The following is a 27,308-nucleotide window of genomic DNA, read 5'->3' on the forward strand; positions in this document are numbered from 1 at the left end:
GTCACCCACCACTTCAGTACTTTGAGGATACTTAATTATTCAGGAAACACTGCATGCTTATGGATCTCTCAGCTTCTAAAAAAAAACCACCCATGGATCAACAGAGAAATAGTTCCCAGAGAAATGTGATGAAATAATCTGAGCTGGACTCTCATTAATTATAGCAGCTGATTGACATAGTTAAAAACAAATAAGGAAACAAGCAAAACCTCTCAATCTTATTGAAAAGCCTTATCATAGAAATTCATTCTTCATATGACGCTTCTACAAAAAGTTGGTATCTGAGACACACGATTTCATTTTCTTTATACTGGCAATTGACTCATGTGGGATAGTCTACTTGCAAAACACTACAGTTAACCCAGTCTTGTTTTTCTTTGACCCCAGACTTTTTATTTTCTTCTGTTCTAGAATCATAGAATTGCTTGAGTTGGGACACCCAAAGGTCATTAACTACCCTGCAAGGAACAGGGCACATCTGCAGCTAGATCCAGTTTATTAGAGCCCCACACAGCCTGACACTGAATGTTGTCCTAGAACACATTATCCACCACCACTCTGGGCAGCCTGTTTCAGTGCTTCACTACCCTCATCACAATTCTTTTACTGACATCCAATCAATATCTCCCTTCTTTTGGTTTGCAACAATCACAACAGACTCTGCTAAAATGTATGTCCCCTTCTTTCTTATACCCCCCCTTTAAATACTGAAATGTGCTATCAGATCTCCCCGAAGCCTTCTTTTCTCCAGGCTGAACATCTCTGGCTCTCTCAGCCTGTCCTTGTAGAGGATATATTCCACCTCTTGGATCATTTCTGTGGCTCACCCCTGGACACACTCCAAGAAGTCCTCATCTCTCCTTTACTGAGAATTTCATATCTGGACACAATATTCCAGGTGAGGTCTCACCAAAGCAGAGTAGAGAGGCAGGATCACCTCCCTTGATTGCTGACCATGATTCTTTCTCTGTAGCCCAGGATATGGTTGGTTTTTTGGGCTGTGTGGGCAAATTACCAGCTTGCCATTCGCCTGTACTTCACAGCTGGCTTTGTTGAACCTCATGAGGTTCGCCTGAGCCCACTGCTTGAGTCTGTCTAGATCCTTGTGAATGACATCCTGTACTTCATGTGTATCAACTGCATCACATAGCTTGGTGTCATCTGCAAAACTGCTAATGGTGCATTCATTCCCACTATCAATGCCACTGATGAGGATACTGAAGAATACTTGTCCCAGCACTAGACAGATCCCTGAGGGACACCATTCATCACTGACCTCCATCTGGATACTGAGCCATTGACTGTCATTCTCTAGGTACAAGCTCACAACCAGTTCCTCATCCACTGAACAGTCCACCCATCAATTCCTTATCTTTCCAGTTTGGAGACAAGGATTTGGATTTTATGTGGGTCTGTGTCAAAGGCCTGACATCCAGATAAGTGACACGAAGGAGGTGATTTTCCCTCTCTACTATGCCCCTGTAAGGCCTCATCTGTAGCACTGAGTCCAGGTCTGGGGGTCCCAGTATGGGAAAGATATTAAGCTGTTGGAGATGGATGGCTGTGAAAGTGATCAGAGGGCTGTAGCTGGGCTTGTTCATCTTGGAGAAAAGAAGGCTGCAGGGAGACCTGATTGCAGCCTTCCAGTATTTAAAGGGTGATTATAAAAAGTAGAGGAATCAACTTTTTACTCAGGTAGATAGTGATAGGACAAGGGGGAATGGTTTTAAGCTCAAGGAGGGAAGGCTATCAGGGGAAAGTTGTTTACAGAGAGAGTGGTGAGGTGCTGGAACAGGCTGCCCAGAGAGGCTGTGGATGCTCTGTCCCTGGAGGTGTTCAAGACCTGGTTGGATGGGGACCTGGGCAACCAGGTCTAGTACCAGATCTGAAATTTGGTGGCCCTGTCTGTGGCGCGAGGTTTGGAACTTGAAGATCCTTGGGGTCCTTTCCAACCCAAGCCATTCTAGATTCTGTGACATCAGTGGCTCTTCTCTTGTCCATTGAAACAGTTGCCACATCATAGAAGGCCACCAGTTTGGTCCAGCACAGCTTGCCCTAGGTGAAGCTGTGCTGGTTGTTCTAATTTTCCACGTCTTAGCTTCCAAGAGGACTTGCTCTATGATATTCTTCTCCAGCAGAGAGATGAGGCTGACAGGTCAGTTGTCTGGCTCATTCTTTCTACTCTTCTTAAAAATGGGTGAGTCATTACCTTTTTTTTTTCCAGACACTAGAGACTTTACCTGACCTGTCCTTACTCACCACAGGAAGCAGGATTTAGACGTTAACTGTATCCTTAATTCCTTCAAAAGAGATCCTAAGTCTCTGAAGTCCCTTCTGATAGTCCTTGATAGCTTCTTCATCACTCCCTAGGAAGAAAAGTGGTAATCTGTTAGCCATAGTACCTGGCTATGCAGTTTTTTGGTGATGACTCTCAATGGAAACCTAGGGAGGCAACAGACTTCTCTAAGAAGGTCCGTCTAGTGTACTGGAAATTCAGTTCCCTGCAGGGAGAGATCATCTACAGTTAATAATTATTTTATCTTTTTGGATGTAGTCTTGGTACTGGGGGAAAGCTTTTCTGGTTTTGGTTTTATTGGTTCCTCTCTTCTTCTTCTTCCTTTTCTTGCTAGGCACAACCGTATACTTCCCCCCCTTCTTTTCCTGTCCAGGGTGTCTGAATTCAAATTTTATTTGACTGTGAAAGAGTTTTCTGGAAGAGCACAAAAAATCAAAATCATTCACATTATTGTCTTTTTCTGGACAGATAGACATGAAACATAGAAATACATAATATATTCATAGCAATGCATTTTACAGCATGTTTGAAGTTAGACCCCAGCATTCTAAATATACATTTTTTTAAGAGTTTAAAAATATTTTTATTGCATTGAAAAGAACATTTCTAAGGTAGAGGCACACATGAAGGCAGCATCATGACCAGCAGAGGTATGCTGTGCTCATAAGAAATCTTACTTTCCAACAGATATAGTGGCACATTTCTCTCTTGAAAAATCAACTACTAATTCTAAGTAATGGTACTGTCTTGAAGAAAATCCAGTGCTCTTGTGTCTGTAAGAGACACTCCTGAAAACCAATCTAATATCGTCCAATTTGTTTGGCTGTCTAATTCCTTACTTGTGTCCAGTTGCCTACTTCTGCCTGTTTCCTTTCCCATGAAGACGCTGTTACTACTGTTGGTTGTAGTGCTATTCCTGGAACCATGATTTATTCTACCTGCACTTTCACCGATTTCCTGTAAGAAGATAGATGTAGGTTTTCTGATTTTCATACAGCTGAAAACTGTCCCATAACCACCTCTTGCCATCTGATTAATGTAGTAGCATTTGACACTAAGATGAATGTTTCAAATTGAAGATTCAGTTGCTTTTGAAATAATAGTGCTTTACAAACTAAACCTAAAAAAAATCACATGAAAATCTTTAAACAAGACCAATTTAATGCATTTTTATTAAAAAGTTTAGCACATGTCCAAGGATGTGGTTATGTTGCAGGTGCTATGAAACTGAGAAAGGCTGTTGGATAAATGATTTATAATTGATCACCTGCTTGAGAAGAACAACCCTGATGCACATGGCAGACAGCAACAGTGCCCCAACAGGCATTTTATTAAAACCTTTCTGAAACATAAACAGTAGTTTATGTAAGTTTATCTTAGTTTATCTAAGAGAAATGGCAGCTTATAAAGTCTGTGTAATATTAAATTTTTAGTGTTTTAACTTGCACAGCATTAGTGTGAGGATAGCATGAAACACATACAGCATATTAAAAAGGATTAGGAAGGAGGAAATGTAAACTATATATATAAGAGTGGTAAAAAAAAAGCCCATAAGAACTTATAAAGTTTTGGCATAGATTGATTAGCTTATGTGCTAAAAATGGTGGTTTACCATACGGTTGCTTCCTTAAAGATGTAGAAGCTCTGAATTTAAAGTTAGACAGCATAATGCAGTTTGCTTTTCATCTCAGGAGATACTGAACATACACTATGAAGCCCATGTTTCTCTCATTATGCTTTCTGGTATACCACTAGGAAAATGTGTTTTCTATCTATATTATTTTTACTTTAAATGAATGAGGAAAACAAACAGTTGGTAAAAGCACTAGAATGAAATTTCAGTAATTGACCTCAAATATTCTCTATCTTGAAATATCTTACAGTCATGACACGTGTATTTTCTACTTATTTAAAAATATAAGTGACAGAGAAAAGAATGAGAACCTTTTTTTGACATTGTTTTGTTTATTTGGGCAAAATATTACCACTGTTCTTTAGGGAACTGCCTCCTTTGCTTATATTGTCTTCCTTTCCCACAACCAGGCATTTTTAGTTTTTGAGGAATGGTGAAGAGTTATGTTGTGCACTGGTCATTCAGCATGCTGGACAATAATAAAAAACTGAACTGTATCTATGAGGACAGCATTCAGGTTGCATGCTCATAGACAGTTGTAGAACATCAGCCAGGCTTAGGCTGTCCTTGCAAGTAGGCTATGAATAATCTATATAATCTATATATCTATATAATCTACTAAGACAACAGCATCTAGTGGTATCCTCAGTATTGAGGTTAGTGATGAATGTGATGTGATTTTGTTTATAGCATTCCACATATTCAAAAACTGATATAGTTTTATATAGTTTTGCCATTTATTGTAATATCATACGTTACACTATTTCTCTGTGTATTCTCATAATACTTCTCCAGAGAGTTATTAAATTTTTTTTTTTTTTGGACTTTTCTATCATTAACCTCACAGATACTAGTCTGTGCTCTTACTTTGTCTGTGCCCTCATGATTATTTTTGGTTGCAAACATAGACTTCTGATAGTACAAACATGTTCAGATAGCCTATTTCATTCTTTTTGGTGTTTGATCTAACTCTTAATCACATTCAGTTCACACATATGGCCAGTTAATGTCTGACATTATGTTCATGGTCTTTTCCAGATAGTCCTGTGAGGTAATCTTATGTCTGCAAATTTAGATTGGCTATAAACACAGGTATTACTGAAATATTCAAGCACTTCAGTGGTTAGTCAAGCCATTTGCATATACTACCTCTTTCCTCGCAGTCTTTCGATTTCCCAGCTGCTGTGATAGTTACTGTGCAATTGCCCTCAAAACAAAGTAATTTTATGTGTTTTGCCCTGGCTTTTAAAAAGCTGGCTTTCCTGTGCTGAAGAAAAAGCAGTTTAGGACCAGCTCCTCACTTACATGTAGAAGCATAGTAACATGTTTTCTCAGCATCTTCCAAATAGATCAAAGTCTTGGTTTAAAACCACTCAAGTGAAAAGCTTCCTGACCTGCCTGGACTTCCTGGGGAAGGACCTGGATTAAAACGGTACACACCTGTTAAGTGAGATAGATGAAGGAAGAGCAGTAGATGTTGTCTAGCTTGTCTTCAGTAATGTTTTTGACACTGCCTTCCATAGCATCCTTGCAAGTAAGCTTAGGAGGTGTGGAATAGTTGTGTGGACAGTGAGGTAGATTGAGAAGTGGTTCTCTAGTAGAGCTCAGGTGGTTGTGGCAAGCAGCACACTGTCTAGCTTGTAGCTAGTGATATTCTGCAAGGATCTGTGCTAGGTCCAGTCTTCTTTAACATCTTCATCAATAATATGGACAAAGGGATAGAACACACCCTTAACAAGTTTGCTGAGGAGACAAACCTAGGAGGAGAGGCTGATATATCAGAAGGCTGTGCTGCCAGTCAGTGAGATCTGGTCAGGCTGGAGAGCAAGATGTAAAAAGGAACATTATCAGGTTGAACAAGGGCAAATGCAGAGGAAGAAGGAACAACCACAATTCTCAGTACAGGCTAGGAGCTGTTTTGCTGGAATGGAGCTTTGCAGAGAAGCATCTGGATGTCTTGGTGTACGAGGGGTTGGCCATGTGACACCAGTGTGTCATTGTGGCCAAGAAGTCCAAAGGTATCCTCAGGTTTACGAATAAGAAGGTGGACAGCAGGTCAAGATGGGTTCTTCTTCCTCTCTGCTCTGCCCTGGTGAGGCCACATCTGGATTAAAGCATTCAGTTCTGGGCTTCCCAGGTCAAGAATGAGTGGGAACTGCTGGAGAGAGACCACTGAGAGACAACAAATATGGTGAGGGTCCTGGAGGATTAGCTGAGAGCTCTGGGGCTGTTCAACCTGGAGAAGGAAAGGACTGAGAGGGGATCTTATCAGTACTTATAAGTATTTAAAGAGTGAATGTCAAGAGGATGAGGCTAGGCTTATTTGCAGACAGAAAAAGGGGTAACAGGCACAATCTGGAATGCAGGAAGTTCCATCTTGAAGTTCAGAAAGTTCTATGAGGAAAAATTTCTTTACTTTGAAGATGACAGAGCACTGGAACAAGCTGCTCACAGAGGTGGTGGAGTCCCTTTCTCTCGAGATATCCTAAACCCATGTTGATGCTTTTCCATGTAGCTTACTGCTTTAATGAGAGTTTGGACTAGATGACCTCGAGGTCTCTTCCAATCTCTATGTATCTGTGATTCTGTGAAAATAACCCATACGGGAAAAGTAGAGTAAAAATAGCTTTAAGTTGCCTTTATGTGCTGCTGTTCATAGTCTGCTGGGATGTCACACTTACACTCTCTAAGGACCAAGCTGGCAAAGGAGAGCATTGTGAGTAACTTAGATTTAGTAATGGTTCTTTTCCAGCTATATCTCCTACCTTCTACAGTGCAGGGGCGATGGGCTGAAGCTGATTTCTCAGATTAGTGTAATGTTGCTTTCACGTGAGCACTCAGAAATTTTCTCCTTATTTACCACATTAATATACAGAATACAGAATATAGGAGTGTGCCTTTCTTCAGTGATATACAAATGCAATTAACTTAGCAGCAAAAAATGTTCGTCAGTATAACACTCTGGCAGAAAGCAGGGTCATTGTTTCTCCAGATTTCTTAAATTTTATTTAGGTTACACTTGGCTGCATGAATTACAGAAACTAAAATAAAGAAGGAATCTGTTAAGTCACAGAATCACACAGAATCACAGAATGACCCGGGTTGGAAGGGACCTCAAGGATCATGTAGTTCCAGCCCCCCTGCCTAGCAGGGCCACCAAACATACACATTTACTAGGTCAGGTTGCCCAGGGCAAAATCACTTTTAAGTCTGTTAATATTTTGCAGCTCTTCCAGCAATATTCATACAGTGAGGAAGGAAATAGTAATACAAAGCTAGATACAACAGTATTTTTGTTATAGAAATATTTTAATGCCTTCTTTGTGTTTTTCATTTCTGGATATTAGTACTTTCAAAAATGTTTCCAGTCAAATAATTGTAACAATAAATCTGCTTTAATAGATACTTCTTTTCTTTGTCCTGAAGAATGATGTTTTCACATCATTTAAGACAATGCCTGCCAATACAGGCACATTCTTGAGTAAGGATAAGGGGATTTTTTTGTTGTTGTTGTCACTATTAACTTTACAATTTTTTGAAACTTTCATAAGCAATGCCATTTTTTTCCCCTGCTCTTTGTTGTCATGCTGTTAATGATTTGTTAGAATAGCTTTGAATACTTTTTTTGTTGTTGTTATGATCTACATTTGTCTGCATTCTAATCACTTACTTATACCTGCTTTATGTTTTCTGCATGAGCCCAGCCTAGAAATAGCTATATTACTGTATTAAATTAAGAATTTCCTTTTACTAGTTTCCATTCTTGGAATACCATAAATATCCTAGTTCTGTTCTATCCATCTTGATCCCTGAGCAATAAAAAATAGCTTAGTTAGACGTTCCTAACCTTATCCAAATAATTTCTTAACAGACTCTCCCACTTTATCACTTACTGTTTTCAGCGAGAGCTATAACTCTTTCCTCACACAATTTAGGCCACAATTTTCAAGCCTGTGAGCTTTACATTGGGCATAGTCATCCATGTGCCCAGAGCAGTTGTTTAAATATTGAGCATGGGCCCAAATGTTTAAACACAGGCAGCTGCATTTTAATGTTAAGTTCAGAAATGACACTATAGGGCACTTGTCCTTGTAGGTCTTTCAGAAACCAGTATTAATTAAATGGGCAGTGATTGTATTTCTATAGTCATCATTCTTAGCAGTGGAAATGGACTGGTGTTTCAAAATTTCAACCGCATTTTATTTTATTTTATTTTATTTTATTTTATTTTATTTTATTTTATTTTATTTTATTTTATTTTATTTTATTTTATTTTATTATTTTTATGTGCATGTTTTAATTTTTTTTCAGTGAATCTACTTGACTGCATAATGGAAGAAAATATCTGCATGTCTGGAAAGAATGTCTTGGTCTTCTGAATCATTTTCCAGCAGTTTCTGATATTTGAATATCATGGCTACCTGTGATACATGTGTAGACTGTTTTTGAAGTCTAAGCCACCAAGAAAGAAATGAATTAAGGAAACAGAATGTGTTCCTTATGAAGAAGTCAAATTTCTTGCAAGTGAATTAATGTACGCAACTTTTAGAAAGATCTTCATTATCAGTGTTCACAACTTCTATTTTATTCAGTACAGGGTTGTGGGTTTTTTTTTTGTTTGCTTTTTTTTTTTGTTTTTTGTTTTTTTCTAATCCTCATGAGAGTTAACACATTCATTTTCCAAATGATAAAAACAACAACATTATTTGTACATTTTATGTCACTGCAGCCTTTCCATCTGTCCTGGGTGTCACTGCCTGTATTCGTGTACTGTCACATAATGAGGCTACAATCCCTCTTTCCTCTTCATTATGCATGTGGCATGCAATGCAATTTACTACATAACAGATGTCATAGCTAAGTACCCAGGCTCATATCGTGATTCATTCATTTGAAGACAATCTGTTACAGCAGAAAAGAGCTTTTCAAAAACTGGGCAAAATTTTTTGTTTATCTGAGCACTCAGATTTTGTGCTGTACAGTGTTAAGTTGGATAGGCTAAGATGATTAGGTATAGAAAACTTGTACTGGAGCCTAAGTCCAGACAGGAAACTTGATTTTTGAGTAAGAGTTTACTTTGGATTTTTACAATAATTAAATTATACTTTTTAAAAATCCAATTTCTAAGTTACAGTGCTTTTTCTCTTTAAAATTTTATCTTGATTCCACTTCTCCAGACTCCTATGGAAATAAATCATACAGCTCAAAATTCGTCAGAGCAGCTATTGGAAGAACTTTTAGGTCTTAAATAACGAATGTTTGATGTCTATACATATTTGGTGGAACATTATTATACTGCCATTCTAAAACCAGAAGAATTTGTGTCAGTATGTTTTACATGAGATTGCCATTAAACATCATCTGTTATTAGGGAAAAAGGCTGACAGTAATGAGTAATCCAAGAACGAAGAATTATCTGAATTGGAGGAGATTTAGTTGAAAATGAGGTAACTTGAATCATTATTAAGGTTAGAAACATTACAGTTATATGAGTAGAGCAAAATTTTCAGTTTTCAGTATGTACTGCATATTTAACCAGATAGCAGCCAGCTTGTCTAGAGATTGCTCAGACTTCATATGAATTGAAATTTTGTGAACATACATAACAATTATAAAACTATATTGAAACTCTTCAGATATCAAAAAGTATTTCTGTGCAGATTAACAGAATAAAAGTGACTTGCATTTCACACAAGAATCCTAAGTGAAATCATTCATCTGTTGTTAATGTCTTGACTGATTGTCTGGAAGCTACAGTTGTTTAAGTGGATGAGGAAGTTCCCTCAAGAAAACAAAACAAAAACAACAACAACAACAACAAACAACGAGAAAATATGAAAATTGGAATCAGTTTTACCTTTTATTTTTATTCTGATGATTAAGAAACTCCTTGCTGTAGCTGAAATGAGTGTTTGTACCTTTAATATTCTCCCTGGTTCTTGCGAGGCCCAATGCAAAGCAACAGCAGGAGAGTTTCTCACTGGGAGTCCTTTGGAATTCTCTCCTGTGAACAGAGAAATTGATTTCCCATCTGCATTTGAGGAAGCCTGATGGGAGATGTTTTTCTTATGATTGTTCTGTCAACTGCCCTCTGTAAGCATCTCTAATGATAGGTTGTAGTGTGCACCAATACATATTTTCAGCAAGAATGAGTCCAAATTCTAAAAAAATTATCTCTTATATCAGACAGAGCACAGACTTTATTAATACGAACAAAGGTTTTCAATATTCTTTTCCAGAAAACAGCTGGAATGTTATTCAGGGTAGAATTGTCATACTGTATATATGGTATTATCTAGAAAGACCTTTTATATCAGTATTACTGATCTACTCAGCCTTCTAATTCCTTTGTGAAAGATTGTTATCCTGATTCATTAGAATACTTTTGATGCTACATTTGAGACAGATTAGGATGAAATCTTAAGGGCCTTTTTTTTTTTTTCCCCAGCATTTGTTTTATATTGCTTCAAAATAGATTCCCGATGAGCTCATTCCGTGATTTTGCACTTTATCAGTACTTAGGGTAAAAGATGTCTGGGGAATGTGAAAATAATTAAAATCTGCCGATAACAAGGTAGGAAAAAATCATCCCTTCTCACCTTTCCCACTAAAGCAGTAGCAGAGATTTTAAGTACCGATAAAAGAAGGAAATTTCATTTTGCTGGAAACTGCTCTGCCTCTGTTGCTCTTCTCTTTGCATCAGAAGGAAATGTGAAGGAAAACATCCCAGTGACTCAGGTCAGGCAGCCTGTGAAGATGCCCTCGGAGGCTTCAGCAACCTGACAGCTGGGCACAGGGCTTGCAGGCAGGGAGCTGTGGACTTGTGTGCTTGGGCATCTCTGCTGTGCTTACAGGCTTGCCCAGCATTGCTGGAAGGGTAGTGAGAATGTGTTTCGTGTCCACTTACTCAACATTTTCCCACATCAAAAAAATATTGGCAGAAGTCTCCCTCCCATAGTTTTTGACCAGCTCTGAGTTTTAAACAAGAAAAATGAACAGAATATTTTTTTTGTTGCTGTCCTGGTCAGGTTCTGGAAGCAGAAAGAATTAACTATTTCTCTTGCTACTATTGCAATTAGCCCTTTGAACTCATACTGGTGACTTTGGGAAATGGTGTTTCTGAAAATTGCCAGCTTCCTCAGTAGTTCTTCAGACTGGATGCTGAGAAACTGGTACTGTGCAATCTCCACTTTGTAGTATGGATCCCTCTTTGATTCAATTAAAACAAGACAAAATATGCTTTGTATAACTTCAAACAGTGCCAAAAACGTAAAAGTACAACCCTATTCTTTAACTATAGGACAATCATAACATTATTTGTGTTAACAAACAGAATATATATATATATATATATATATATATATATATATATATATATATATATATAGGTAGTTCCTAAGCAGCCCTTAGAGAGAAAAAACAAACAAACAAACAAAAAACAACAACAACAAAACAAAACACATTACTTTCCTCTCCATCTTGACATTTCCAAGTAAGACAATTATTAAATAAACAAATGTTCCTAACATTAAGTAGGGTATTTTGAAAGGAAGGCATGCTAATCAACTTCTACTATTCAAGTCTTGGTATGTCTCTGTGCCAGTATAGTGTATAAACTACAGTTTATAACTGTAAACTTCTGTAACTGTAACTTTATAACCTAAACTTCATTAGGATCTGCACCCCTGATGTTACCAACAACCTTTCTTATCACACAGTTCTTTAAAGAGTTGCATATTCACTCATACAGAAAGAATGATACTTCAGTTTTAAATAGTTATGATAAATAGGGAATGAGGGGTGGAGATGGGCAGATAGCAAACATATTTATCTCACTTGGGTTGTACTCCAACTTATTCGATGTGTTTCAGGGAAGGAATTTAACTCCACAAGGAGATATATGCCCCAGAAGAAAGCCACTCACAAAAGAAGCTAGGTGGCTGAAATGAGCATAAAATCTCTTTGTTTTAAAATTTTTTTTAGCAAATAGTGCGAACCAAGCTTCAAATATTTTCACTACTGTGATTTCATTGCTTGCTCTTGTGAAATAACTTGGCCAGTATTTTAATTAGCATAGTTTAAAGAAGTGATTCTTATATTGGGGTTAGTTTCTTCATAAGGGTAAATTGATGTTTCTGTAAATGAAAATATGCCTGAAATATGCCTGAATATGCCTCCTTTTTGCCTGAAAGGAGAGATGTGTGTAAGAAGACAGTTTAGCAAAGAAACAAGAGGAAAAATTATCTGGATGATCTAAAAGGGATCATACTTTCACCTTATTATAGGCTTCATTTCTTTTGTTAATGGAAAGCTATTTTTTTGGTCTAAACACTTAGTGGCACACAAGACCCCTGACACTAGCACCAGTATTTTTACAAGTAACATTCACAGTTGTGGGGAAGAAAAACAGTGAAAAAGGACTGTAAACTGAGATTATTATTTTTTAAAATCTGTTTTAAAGACTGTTGCAAAGATGTACTCGGCATTGTGGTTACTAGACAACAGAGTGTAGGTAGAATGTAGTTTCTCACTTCAGGCACCCACTGTGTGCCTTTGGCAGGAGAAATTAAACATCAGAAACTCAGAACTAGAATATTTCAAAAAATACTTTGGCAGCTTTAGTATGTTATTTGCTACTTTCAGCCACCTATTGCTTCAGGCTATTTCTGTCGTGCTGTTGGCATATACTCTTCTACTAACCCAGGGCAACAGGAAAAACAGCATATGAATGTACACCCAGTTGTATAATAAAGTACAGCAGTGATTTCTGATAGGAAATAATTTGGATGTACATGTAGTATTGCTGGGCTTAAAGGAGAATGTGTGGAGAGATAATTGATTGTTATCTATACATATTGGTTATTTATTTTTTCATTATTGAACTTACTATTCGGATATACAGGGAATATCTCTGATTTTAGAATCTGTTATCTCTTACTTTTGCAGTGATCACTGCCATATCATTAACTATGGAACAATTTCTTATTTTGCTACTCTGCTCAGATGAACTGTCTCTGCAGTATGGTGATTTACAAACTCAAGCGTAAAGAAAACAAGAGCTGTGCATCATAGCAGGGCAGAATTATGTTCTGTGGACAGTTCTTCTACATGAAGAAAAGGCTTTCAAAGATGTGGTTGCCTGACATTCTCCTTGGTGTTACCCTACACATGTCCAAGAAACTCACAAGCTTTCCAGGCTAGCAAGGGCAGTTTGAATACGGAAGCATCACTGTTGTCCTTTGAAAATCATGGGGCTGCATCATGGCCAGAATGTGAATGCGTGAGGGCTTGGAAGATAGGGCAGGCTAGGGAACTACAAAGTCATGCATTCTGGGGGCAGATAATCCTTGCTCTGTGTGGATTTATTAGCCACACCAGAGAGCTGCTCAGCCATAAACTCTATTCTACTTTTCCCTCTTCTATTTATACAGGAGCCAGAGAGTTATAGTTTGCACAAGATATGGAAATACAGTCTGAAGGCAGGTAGCTGTTGCATCTGGTTCTTCAAATCTGTGTGTTAACCCTTTCGTGTCTGACCAACCGCTTGGTCAGGGCCAATAACTGCAGGCGTACACCAATCTGGTGAGCAGCAAAGGTGTTTATTGTAGCAACATGTCTATTCTTATAGTCCCCTAGACTATAGTCCTAGACTATATTCTTATAGTCCCCTAGACCTGTCAATCCCTGATTGGTCTGAAATACAATCTCCTGTATACTGATTGGGGGTCTCAAGCAACATACCACATCAGCAATCTCCTTAACGATCTTTCCTCCATTGTTCTATTTCTTGATCAGCTCCCCAAAACTTGTTTATTACTTCTTCAAGGTCATACTGACCATGTTCTAAGCATAGCTCCATATTCAAGCAAGCATGTGCATATAGCGGCAATAGGAAGAACTATCCCGTAGAACCGGGTCCTCATAATCGCCTACTGCAACAAGTAGCACATTATAAATACACTCTTACAGGCTGATGAAGTAAAACCACACAAGTTTTTATGTGTGGTAGAGAAGAATGTAATCGCAATCATGTGGAATAATTTGTAATCAAGTAACTAGCACTGTCCAATATTAAAAACAACACTGATTTCACCTTTTAAAATTTGCAATGTATCAACATGAAACTCTTTGATGAAAAATTGTATATCTTATATTGACTTTAAAAAAAATTACTGCATTTTAGGTCATTCTTTTCAGATTGGGTACTTCAAAAACTCTTTTGAAGATAAGCTGGTTAATGCATTTCCTTTGTGAGTTTACAGCATGTCTGAATTCAGTATTATGGTAATATACTACTTACAATGTTGATTCAAGTCTGGAATCATTCTGTTTTCTTTACTGGGCACTATAATGTTCTGTATGCTGAAGAATTGCTTACCATATATTGTGAAAAAAACTATGGAAATTTTTATCTATTGAGGAATCTTCTCTTTTTTAAAGAAACAAAACAAAATGCAAAAAGTAACAAAACCATGAAGCTAGAGGGCTAGAAATAGCCTGGGATATATGGGAATTAGAGTATTTGAATGCAATTTTGTTTTCATTTTTAAATGGAATTCATACTACTGCAGGTAAAAATATTATGCTTGGTACCAAATATTCTCAGTAAAGAGAAAATATGATTACAAAATCTGCATCAGATTAGAAGGTTGTTTTCAGGAAAGAAATGCAGAGGTATACTTCTGTAAAATTTTCACTTTATATTTGTGAAGAAAATAAAGATTTCTTTACAAGGTCTTCTTGATTCCTTGGAGAACTAACTTATTCCCACTTACAAAAAAGAGAGAAAGATTGTATTAGCGCAGCAGCATGGTGGCTTTACAAGTAATGAGAGGTTTTAATAACATCATGTTTGTTACTAACTTTTATATGTGTGTGTTTGTATAGAAGTATGAAAAAAATACACATATACAAAAATATTTCATATTTAAATACAACAGAAGTTAAAATACAGAGTAGCATGTAATACAGGATCGTGTGGTCCACAGAGTCAGTCTTCTGTCCTACACTGCCTGCACCATCAAAGATAGTGATGTGAAAATACTCTGAGCAAACCATTACTCCATTTAAAAAAAAACCAAACCAAAATCAAAATAGTAAAAAACATCCAAACCAAACAACCAATGAAACAAACAAACAAAGCAATAGATAAACAAATCTCAAGAACAATAAGAATTTGTTTTCCTTAAAACTGTAATGCTCTAGCTGATGCACACCTCATGTTAACCATACTGTCTCTGGTGGTTAGGTTGTATCACAGGCTCCGCAAAAAACAGTTTAGATGTAAACTGAAGGTTATACCACTGAGATTTTGTTGTTCAGCCTCAGAGCTGTTGAGCATGATCATCATGATACATTAAAATAATGAAGAATCTTGAGCTGTCAGCGTCCCTCTCACTACTGATACCTTTGTATACTCTGTGTTTGCATGTGCATATGTGTCACATAGAATCCCAGAATATCCCATGTCATAAGGGACCAACTAGGATCATCAAAACCGACTCCTGAAAACACACAGAACTCAATGGCTCTGTACATTACATGTACACACAGGCTATTCTCTCTAATAATAAAGTTTGATGAACAAAAATGATACCTATTTACACTGATAGAAAGGTACAAATCTATTTAAACATTTGGGACGTGTATGAAAAAGGGTCAGAGAAAAAAAAATAATGAAAAAAACACCTACCTATATTTTAGAAAACATTACTTTTTAAAACTTTAGTTCTTTTTAAAACTGGAAGAGGACAAAATATGTATTTAGCTCAGCCTGTCTAATTGTAGATGTAAAATTCTTGCTGAAATGTTTATCAGATAAAGAGCAGGACAGAATGAGTACAACAAAAACTAAAATCTATGTACTTGCCTGTAGTAACTGCTGGACAGAGCTTTCTTAGACAGATTCTAAAAGAAAAGGGTATACCTTCCTCTTTTTCTCTTTTCCCTCCCCCCTGGTCCTTCTTTAAACCTGTTTTCTAGCACAGCTGTTCACAATATGTCTGTTTTTGTGCCTGTGAGAAACCTTCTGTTGAATGCTGACAATTTTATTCCTTAAAGGAATACAGACAGAAACGTATGAGTATGAAAATAACAACATATCTCCCCAAAGCACAAAGCCTTAAAGTGTTTTTCTTATTTTAGTTCCATTATGCTCTTAATTAAAAAGATAATAATAATAAAAAACCTAAGCATATGTTGATAATATATATTCAATTCTGAAAACACTGAATTCACCTCTAACCAATGTCTGACCTTCCCACAGTTACATAACTGACAATATCTGCTTGGTCTAAGATGTGTATAGCAGCTGTCACATTCAATTGACAGAATACACATTAGGTGGAGAATCAGCTGGAATTACGATTTAGGGAATCTGTTAATCTGGAAAAAGGAGAGGGGGGAAATACTCATAAACTATCAAAATAAATCATTTTTGCCTTTTAGACACAAAAATGGAATGTACCTTCACTATCATGGCCTTTTCTTTTCTTGACTTCTTTTTCTGCTTTTTTACTGGAATTCACTCCACTTATTTTTTCCATTTTAAAAGCAGATAGGGAAAAGGGTAACTAAAACCTGAGAAAAAGAAGTGAAGAAACAAAAATTAAATTGTGGAAAATGAAAGCAGATTTTCTTATGTGTTTTCAAATTAAGTGCAAAAACAGAAAGAGCTTTATGCTGAAAACAGGAATGCATTTTAAATCTTGCAATGAGCTATGCACTAGCAGAGTACAAGAGACATGTTTGTGAGAGTGTACAGAGATAAGGCAACCTTAGCTGACTACTATCTATCTTTCTTCTGAACTTTTTGAGCTGCTAATCCATCTGATTGAATATCAGAGTGCCCAATGCATAGTAAGGTTTCTTAATGATTCCTCTCTGCTACACAGTGAGGAAAATATCTGTTATTGCTAAGTCACATATATCTAATTGTATGCTAGTTAAAATAACGTTGTTTGCAAAATGATGGATTAGAAAATGCGAAACTATCCCTCTGTATCTGACACTTAAGGTTATAATAATAATATTTGCAAAGGTTCATTAATATTCTCTGCTTTAGAGGCTGAGATGCAAGCTCTGTGTAATCCAGTGTGAAAATGCATGCTGTTGTTGTCAGCTTAAATGCTACAGGTAGTCACATCTCTATTTGCAAGTGGATTGAAACAATTTTTAGTAGTACAAATTGGCGTTATGTAGAATTCAATGATATTTTCACATCTGAAGACATCTACCTTAATTGCTTTGTAGTCAAAACTCTCAACTTAGTCTTCTGCAGAGAGCTTCACTAAGCAGTAGTAGTTACCAGGTTGTCTCTCAACTCTTCATGACCTGCATCTTCAATTAGTTTCACAACTGAATGGTGGCTGCAGCATCCTAAGCAGGGTAATCCACAGATACCACAGAATATCTGTGCTCTGGGCCTGTACTGCTACCAGATGGCTGAGAGGGCATGTGTGTGTAAATTTCCTTTCTTGCTACATATGCCACAGTCAGAGAGCTGATGCTGACTCTCTTGTAATATAAGTAACAAAGGGCTGCTGGCAGCAGCTTGTAAGTGCCACAGGACCTCCTAATGCCCTCTCTCCCTGCTCTGAAATAGTGTGGGTTTAAAACTGGGCTACATGTGCGTCTTTGTAGATCTTTGTGGAAGAGGAAGGTAGGAAGAAAAATTAATTGCCTACTATTTGTTGGTTTTACAAAGGTTCCTTGGGGGAAAATGATTCAACAACATTTCAATTTCTTTTTGTAGTTTTGCTTAAGTGGCATATTCTCTGAGATTCTCAGAGAAACCAATTAAATACATAAATAAAATCAAGATGACGGTCAGTTTGGATGCTTACATTTTTTTCACATCTGGTTTTAGTGAAATGGAATCATGGTGGATAGACATTGGCTGGCTGCCACACTCCCGCCCAGCTGCTCTCTTTCTCCCTCTCCTCAGCAGGACAGGGAGAGAAAATAAGATGAAAAGCTCATGGATCAAGGTAAAGACAGGAAGATCACCCATCAGTTACCATCAAGGGCAAAACAGACTTGACCCAGAGAGAGCAAATTTAATGTATTGCCAACTAGATAGAACTGGGCAGTAAAACTCAAAGACAAAAATTAAAACATCTTCCTCCCAGCTTCTCCTTCTAGGCTCAGATTAACTCATTTGGTTCAGACTACTTTACCTCCTTACCTACAGCAGTGCTAGGCAGGTGAGGAATGTTGGTTTACGCAGGTACATTAGCCAGGAAAAAAAAAAGCAAAGAAGAGCATACCCCCTCTGAGAACTAAGAAGGAAGAACTGACAACAGTCTGAACTACTCAGCAAGTTTTTCCTCAGCCTTCACTGGCAGTCAGGATTTTCATGTCTATCAAGTCCCTGAACTTCTAGTTGGGGGCTGAGGGAGTAGAATCTGTGCAGCAAAGAGCAGGTTAGGGACCACCTGATCAGACTGGGAGCTACCCAGATGTCAGCTAGGAAAGAAACATGGTGGACTTCAAGAAATCCAGGAGAGTCCTGGAGTCTGCTGAGAATAACTTCTTGGTTCAAGTATTGGACAGAAAAGGTGTTACTGAATCAGGTGCTCACAAGTGCAGAGGACATCGTAAGAGCTTAAGAATGAGGCAGACTGGTTTGTGGTCACTATTCCCTGACTGAATTCATGATCTTAAGGAATATGGGCCTCGCAAAAAGCAGATTCAGGACCCTGTACTACTCCTGTTTTCAGGGCTGGTGAGTCCGTAGTTCATATATAGTTTTCAGTTTTGGGTCCCTCTTTGCAAAAAAGACATTGAGGCACAGGTGCATGTCCAAATGCAGGCAACCTAGTTGCTACAAGGTCTGGAGCATGTGTCTTATAAGGAGTGGCTGAAGGAACTGGAATTTTTTTTTGTGTGTGGAAAGGAGGCTCAGGGGGACTCCCAGTCTCTCTTTACACTTGCCTAAAAGGAATTTTTAATGAGGTAGGTGTCAACCTCTTCTGCCACATAACTAGTGATAGGACCAGAATGGCCTTAAGCTGTGCCAGGGGAGGTTCAGGTCAGATACTCAGAAACAGTTCTTAGAAAGATTGGTAATGAACAGGCTGTCTAGGGAGGTAGTGGAGTAACTGTGTTCAAGAAACATGTAGATGTGGTACTGAGGAATATATTTTAGTGGGCATGGTGATGATGGGTTGATGGCTGCACTAGATGATTTCAGAGGCTTTTCCATCCTTAATGATTTTATGATTCTGAGGTTCTGTGATTCCATGCACAATAGAATTTCTGCTCTGGTGCACTTACTTTCCTTTTCCTCTGACCTTGGTTTCTGCAGGTCTGTTTTTCACACCTTTTTTCTCTCAATGCTGTCACATGCTGCCTGGTAGTAGTTTCTTAAATCAGCTGTGCCCTGCAGTGGGGCTGTTGGAGCCATCTGAAATTGGCTGTGTCCAACATAGAGCAGGGTAGGCCTCAACTCTCAAAGGAGTCTGTCACCTCTCAGCCAGAACCAGGCACTCACACCTCATACGTTAATACAGGTCAGGTTTGCATTAAAATGCACTAGCCTAGAAGCCAAACTATCCATCCTTGCCATTTACTACATCTGAATGACAGTAATTTAAAACAAAAGAAATAAAATCAATTAAATACGTTTACTTATTGATAAAGAAAATTGTTGAGATTTTTTTCAAAGCGCACATATACATGTCTAGGTAAGCATTAGTATTCTTCCAAACAGAAGAGAGGGCTTTGCCAATGTTCTGTGGGATGTGTAGCATCTCAGATAAAAAAAATTCATCTGAAAAAGACAATGCATGTTGTTGTCCTGACAGTGCTAGAACAAAAGATTGGCATTCTGAGAAATGAAAATAGACTTTTTGAAGAGTACTGTCAGGGAAATTTGATCAAAAGATTGTGATTTTGTGTTAATTTGCAATACTTAAATAATGTTAGAGCTAAGCTAAATAAAGGAAATGGGGACTTTAAGCACAGTCAGACAGGAATCAGAAAGAACTAAAAAATGTTTCTTGTTAATGCATGCTAACGCATAAGACATGCTCTTTCGAATTAGCAATTTTAGCCAGAAAATGTATTTTATTAGTAACTGAAGAAAGATATTTACAAGTTAAATCAGCATTTCGCTTCAGATAAAAGGTTTTATTTTGCCTCTGTTAAAAAGAAGTGGTAACACTTTTTTCAACGACACACACAAAATGGTATTTCTTGCAAACTGCAGCAATGGTCATAAGCTTTTTTGCATTCCTTCCAGCCATAGTATTATCCCTTTTGGGAACAGCGGCTTTTCCACAAGAAGATGGAGTAGACTGCATGCCAGATTAGCATTTTACAATCTTTGACTCTTACCCAGCTTCAACTGCTGCCATTGGCAAAACGTTTGTTGAATGAAATGAGACCAGTATCTGATTTTTTTGATTGATTTGTGAACATTGTGCCCTTAACAGATTGCTTTTTTTTTTTTTTTTTTTTAAGAGTCTGCTGGAATGAGTTAAGGGAAGGAAACTGCAGTGAGAATAGTATTGTTTCTCCCTTTCAGAAAGAAGAGTAGGCCAGTTTCTAGCTCTGCAGAATAAATGGGTAAACTAAACCACTTGTATGCTGTGGCTTGTGTTTTTAGCAGCTCGTGGTCCATTGTATGTGCATGCATTTTGACTGTAGTGTCTACAACAAAGGCTTTCCAATGCAGTAGAACATTTGGAAAGCTTCCCTGTTGCTCTGTGCAGGAAAGCATAGTTTAAAAGCAAATTCATAGGAAAAAAAAAAAAAAAGTAAAAAAAAAAAAGGTGAGGGAGTATTCACGTTCTATGAAGATCTCTAAGAAAGAGATATGGTTATCATTGCAGTAATCCTTTACATGCAGTGGCAAGTGCTTCATTCTGTGTCAGAAACATCACCTACCTACACTAAAAAAAAGAGCCACTGCACTGAAGCAATAGCATATTCCCAAAACAGAGTGATGCATGATGTTTGTGTAGTTTAAAATGTACTATTACATATTCCACTTCATGGATGCCAGATGATTTTTCAGACCTGAAATTCATCAGGTGTGGTCAGATGGCCTGCAAATATTAAGTACTAAAACAGATCTTGTCTTGGCATATGGCTTGTGCCAACATTTCTTCTTCTTCTTTTTTTTTTTTTATTTTCTTTAGGAGAGAAATTATCCTGTTGCTCCTGCTGGGAATTATAATGTAGTGATGCAGCAGACCTGGCATGCTGTTTTCTTTTCTAATGGAATTATTGCTGTAATCTCTATTACCTTTTATTTGCTTTTATTGCTTACAATGTATCAGGTTCTGTGTAATACAAAAGCAAATTCCCCCCCACCTCCTGCAGACAGAAATATGAAGACTGAGAGAGGAGTAAGAACATAATTAGAAGGGTGATCTCCCAATAATGACACCATTAGTTTCCATCTTCTCATTTTTTAACATATATAGCTTGTGCAGGTAGGCAGACCAATATATACTACAAATTTTTTTTTTTGTAAGTACCGTAGCTGTTTCAGGTCATTTGGAGAACATGAGTGCCTTAGGGAATATCTTAAAAAAAGGTAGTTCAAGTAGCTTACCTATTGAACAGATTCTGCTGGAGGTTACTCCCAATGATGTTTGAGAAACCATCGTGGTCAGATGAAAGCTCTGGCAACTGGAAAATAATATAACGCTACACACATTTTTAAGAAGGATAGAAAGAATGCACCAGAGAACTACTGACCTGTCAGCCTCACCTCTCCACTTGGGAAGATCATAGAGCAAATCCTCTTGCAAGCTATGCTGAGATACATGCAAGAGAGGGAGGGGAGGTGATACAGGACAACCAGCATGGCTTCACGGAAGGCATGATCAACCTTGTGCGGGAGGTATAGGTTGGATATTAGGAGGAAGTTTTTCACACAGAAGGTGGTGATGCATTGGGACAGACTGCCCAAGGAAGCTGTGGATGCCCCATCTCTGGAGGCATTCAAGTCCAGGCTGGATCTGGCTCTGGGCAGCCTGGTCTGGTGGTTGGCAACCCTGCATGTAGCAGGGTGGTTGAAACTACATGGTCATCATGGCTGTTTTCAACCCAGGCCATTTTATGGTTCTGATTTAGCTTTAAATGTCAGTTCAGAAGAGTTGGACTGACCTTTTGCCTTCCAACTTAAAAATCATATGATTCCATGAAAAAAATAATAGAAGTGTATTCTCAGACTTTCTCTTTACCTCATCAGCAGAACTACTTCCCATAAATTTGGAGATGTTATTTAAAACATTTAGCTATTTTTATTGATGGGCATTAGTTGCTGAGAAATACATATTTAAATAGCTCATATTTTAGAACACTTTACAGATCATAAGACTTTAAACAGTTTCCACTTTAGACTAAGATGTCAGTAGTAGCAAAGCTAGCAAAGTGTGATGTGAAATATTCCATATGTTAAAATGAAATAATCACAATTGAAAACCATTACATAACCAGAGCTGCTTTGTCTGGAATTGACTGACAGTGCTTAGTATTCAATTAAGTAGCGTGTTATTGGACTCAGATGCTGATGCAAATCTAAAAGAAAGCTTAATTTGTTTGACCCTAGTAACCTAACAGCTTTGATTGTATTTGAGGCTGTGCCTAATGCATTTTATGTATCCAAGGAACACATCATTCTACCATAATTCAGAGACTTCCAGTAGCTACCCTAAAACCCCACTTAAGTTTCGTTAGCATAATGATTTATGAAAAAAAAAAGAAGAAAAAAAGAAACAAGCTTAGAGAACCTTTAACCTTCATTTAATCTTTTTTTATTTGCTAACCTAAACAGGAACTAATCATTGCAGCAAAGGATTAACAGACACAGGAGACCAGATTATACATTTTTAAGTTTTGCTTTTGAGTCTTGAGGGAATCCTATACTGTGGAATTGGATTAACCTTTCTGACACTTTTCCTAATAACCCAAAAGCTACAGTATAAGTCTTATTCTCCTGACAATCAGCATGGTTTCTTTGCTTATTGTGTAGACCATCTATTCATATATATAAAGATGTGTATGTTATCAAAACCAACATGATTAATGAGCAATACTTCTATTGTATTTCAGTCTGTAGTGAAGATTTATCCTTTCTCTATAAATTAGCCACAGGACTTTGTACCCAAAGATGTTAGTAGCAATACTGCTGATAGCATTTGAATGACCATGGGTGTTTCATCAATGGACTTTGAATATCCTGGTCTGTATATGATAACCTATCTGAATAAGCTTCCCTTATTAAAATTTGCAGTATCTTATGTAAAATTTCCACCTAAACACTGTGCAAGCACATTCAAACATACTATTACACCAGTCCTGATTCTTCAGATCATTTCCCCTCATTCCCACGCAAAATCAAGCTCCTGGTGGAGGACAGATGCAGCATTACTCTGGTTCTGGTCCTCTGTTATATCTCCCTGGGTCCTTGCTCTGCTTTTGGGATGAAGTTTTCTCAAAACAGTACTGCTGGTGTTTTTCCTACATAATCAATTTTTTGCTACTTGTACATTTCATGAAAGTTCTTGGCATGATGTTTGCAGCTCTGGGCAAAGACCAAACCACCCAGTACTTGGCTTCTGGGAGAGCACTGAGTTTCTTTCTGCCGGCAAGTAATGTAGAGCAGAGCATCCCTCACAGTGCTAGATATCAAAGAGTCTTGAACATAAGGTTCTTATGGTTGGATGGACTGAGCCTGATACTTTTCAGCCCTTGATGCAGTACAGTGGTGTAAAAAGTTTAGAATGTAGATATTGAGTATTTGACTTCAGCTCATAAGAATGTAAAGAACTCTGTTTTGCAAGCTCTTTAGAATAGCAATAATCCTATTATGAAAAAGAAATTGTGAATACATGCATATAATTTTGTAATAAAATTTGATAGAGTTTCTTTGGCATTTATTGGTAGTGCAAATATTCAAGTTGATTTTTCATGTTTAGAATAATAGCATTGCTGGTGAATAAAACTAGTGCAGAGAAGTTAAGCCCAGCTCTACTATATGTCAACTTAGATATGTAATGCAGCTGAGATACAGAAATATAAATATTTGACCTGGTGATGGAACTAGGCCTAGACATTGTTTCTTGCTTTGTCATTCACTTGCCATTTGTTTTTCATACATTCTCTTACTCTGTTGTTTTTTATACCTATAATACAAAGTCAGTTTTCAGGGTCTTTAGACAAAAATGGTACTTAACTACTTGTTTACTGTTTAATTTGTGGACATTTATAAATCTAGAGTTTAGTTAAATCTTACAAAAAAAACTTTGAATAGTTGCAGCATTATGAACTACAGGTTCTTCTCCAAATCTGCCCTGCCCATAAGGAGACATCAGTAGCAGGATGCTCAGACCTTAGAGTTTTGGACAACACATACTGCAGGTCTTGATATTATCATTTTATTTTTCCTTGTCTTTGTGTGGCACTGTGTTGTATTTTTACTACTGCCAGGTTAACATATCTTGTAGCTTTTTCCTGTATGTTTAAAATGTTCAGTTTTTTTTTTTTGTTTGTTTGTTTTTTAAATGGTGCTTTATTTCATGTTTGTTACAGATTGTACTTTTAAAAAAAAAAAAAAAAGCTGGAAAATAATATTAAAAAGTAGTGGATTGTTATAATAGTGAAGCCCATACTTCAATCCACTTCCAGAAATCTCCTACAGTGTACTTAAAGAAGATAGATACACAGAAACAAGTAGTGACAATTAACTAGGCAGTGAGCAGAGTTTCTTTCATTGGCTAACTCTCATAGATAAAGTGTAAACATCCCCAGGTGTATGTTCTAATAAATGCTTTTCAGGGAGTTTTATGCTTCCTTGTGAAGTCCGTCTGTTTATTTTTGCATGACATTAATTGTGCAGAAGCTTATGGAGAGCTTTATATTAGCCTTGGGAGGCAATATAGCCATTCTAATTCTGAAGGAGACATTTCATATGATATTTAATAGAACCTTTAACAATGCACTTACTAAAGTTAGTTAAATAGTATTCTTAGTGTATTATGTTGCTGTGCTTGGAAACAAGAAGTAATTCATTTTATTAGACCCTGGAAGAAAGACTACTTCCTTCTGTTAGAAAAAAAGTACAAATATACTTAGTTTGAAATTTTAACACATAAGTTGTGCTTAAATATAAGACCTGTTTCTATTCTACCATAGCTTCCATGTAGTGACACTGTCAAGATAAACCATGGCATATGCTTCCTAAAGGAGATTCTATCTTCACATTGCTCCTGAAGTGACAAAGAGATATGTACAAGAAAGTTTTGCTAATTCTAGCAAGATCCTTACAAAAGTGTTGCATAATACTATACATATAAGTTACAAGTTCAGTGAGTTTTTTTTATAAAATATTTATGGAAAAAATGAAAAAAGGAAAAATAATATCAGTTTCCAGAGAGTTTATGTAGGCAGAACTCCCACTGATTTCAGTAGGGATTTTCTCTGCTTGTGGCCTTATCTAATGGCCATTGATATTAATGGGAGTCATTCCTTTTATTTTAATGTGCTTTGGATCATGGATTTCAGTTCTAATAGGTCCTGGGCTGTATTTAGAAATAGTCATACATGTTTTATATAAGAATAAATGTTTTGCCAAGTTTGTTTTCTGACTCATTTTCAAATATCAGTCTTCATATTAGCATGTTTGAACACACTGCTAAGGTAAATGAAGGAATGTTTTTTAGTATCTCTTGTTGATTGGAAAGTATCTCCTTCTAGAATTTTTTTTTTTTTTTTTTAATTAAATATGGTTCATATATTATATTATATAGTATAGACTGAACTATAGTGAAATTCAGTGAGATTTAATTTAGCTTTATTGAGTTAGATCAAAAAGCACTCTGATGCATTAGACACTGTACTGTTTCTTAAAGATTTTCATTAACTTCTCAGCTAATCCACTAACTTGACTGTACATTTCAAGCAGAATCTAGGTGGACTTTTGTCCATAACAAAGCTACTCAGAATATACCAAAGCAATCAAGTACTGTAGTAGTTAATACCTAATGAAAAGAAATTAAATCTAAAATGAAACTTCCAAGCCTGACACCATAACATAATTTGAAGTAGTGTAAATGTTGTTCCAGTACTATTAAAGAATGAAAACATTCAGGATATATATATGTATATTCCAGGCAAAAAAAAATATATATACATATCCTGATATATATATGTATATATATATTTTTTTGCCTGGAATGTTTAGAAGAGTTTAACTCCTTTCTTTGTAATTGAAAATATTTAGCCACATAATAGCTCTGTTGAGTTCATCATCATGAATCATGAATTCATCTTTTTACCTGTATATGAATAACTAACACACTGAAAATTCCAAAACAATAAAGTAACTTTGATGTGTGCAAAACCCTTCTTCAGAGTTCATGTGGCTAACTAATATATGCTGCAAGATGGAAGTAAGAGTTTGAGATGAAAAACAATATCTCTCTTCTCTATACAGTTCTTAGAGAAGTCAGTTACTATGAAGATGAAATACCAAAGGCACTTGTTGTAGTATGTTTCGTTGGATCTTTTACAGAACTCTAGACCATCCTGCTTCAGAAATGGAAGTAGCTGAATGCTTGACATATTGACTGAGGATATTTCAGTAGCATGTGGCCATAAAATTTTCAAGACTGAATCTCAGGTTTCTCCAGAGCTATTTATTTTCTCTTTGACATTAAGCTATCCAGAAAAACAGATGTTAATGTTACCATATTCTGATGCTTTTGTTCCTAAGTCTCTTTTTCGTGTTTGAAAATAATTTTCTTCAAGGAGAAATACAAACAGTTGAGGTAAGATATATGCTAAGGAGGAATATTTTGTCAGTTTATTACTACCTATGTGCTTAATAATCTGCAATATTTACTAGTGCTTTTACTAGTGCTTGATCATCCTTGTCCTTAGAAATATACTTTTCAATATACTTTTGTATTTTTATTCTGATGGTAAATCATTAGTATCACTGAATCTCAGAATCACTGAATTGCAGGGGTTGGAAGGGACCTCAGGAGATCATAGTCAAACCTCCCCTGTTAAATTAGGTACCCTACATTAGGTTGCACAGGTAGGCATCTAGAGGAGTCTGGGATCATCAGAGAAAGTTCATTTTTCTCAGATGTTGTGTTTAGGGATCACTATACAATAAAGGCATTGTAAAAGCATAGAATTACAGAACATCTTGATTTTGAATGGATGCACAAGAATCATTGAGTCCACACAGGACCATCCACAATTCAAACACTGTGTTGGAGAGTATTGTCTAAACACTTCTTAAACTCCAGCAGCCTGGGGCCTAGATCACTGACCTGGGGAGCCTGCTCTATGCCCACAACCCTCTGGAGAATAAATTTTTCCTAACCCCTACTTGATCTCCCCTGACACAGCTCT

The 27,308-nt window shown here is 36.9% G+C and overlaps 1 long non-coding RNA gene across 3 annotated transcripts; it reads left to right on the top strand.

Moving 5' to 3' along the window:
* The first annotated feature begins 1,998 nt into the window (after positions 1-1,998).
* On the top strand, positions 1,999-20,511 carry LOC107306330. Of its 3 annotated transcripts, XR_001552081.2 has the most exons (3): positions 1,999-2,197; positions 17,797-17,917; positions 20,394-20,511. It is a non-coding gene; the product is annotated as an uncharacterized LOC107306330 (long non-coding RNA). The 3 variants fall into 3 exon arrangements; XR_004305669.1 differs by lacking the exon at positions 20,394-20,511 and having other exon boundaries at positions 17,797-18,062; XR_004305670.1 differs by lacking the exon at positions 20,394-20,511 and having other exon boundaries at positions 1,999-2,155; positions 17,797-18,062.
* The last annotated feature ends 6,797 nt before the right edge of the window (positions 20,512-27,308 follow it).

The sequence above is a fragment of the Coturnix japonica genome, chromosome Z (genome assembly GCF_001577835.2).
Source record: "Coturnix japonica isolate 7356 chromosome Z, Coturnix japonica 2.1, whole genome shotgun sequence".
Taxonomy (NCBI): domain Eukaryota; kingdom Metazoa; phylum Chordata; class Aves; order Galliformes; family Phasianidae; genus Coturnix; species Coturnix japonica.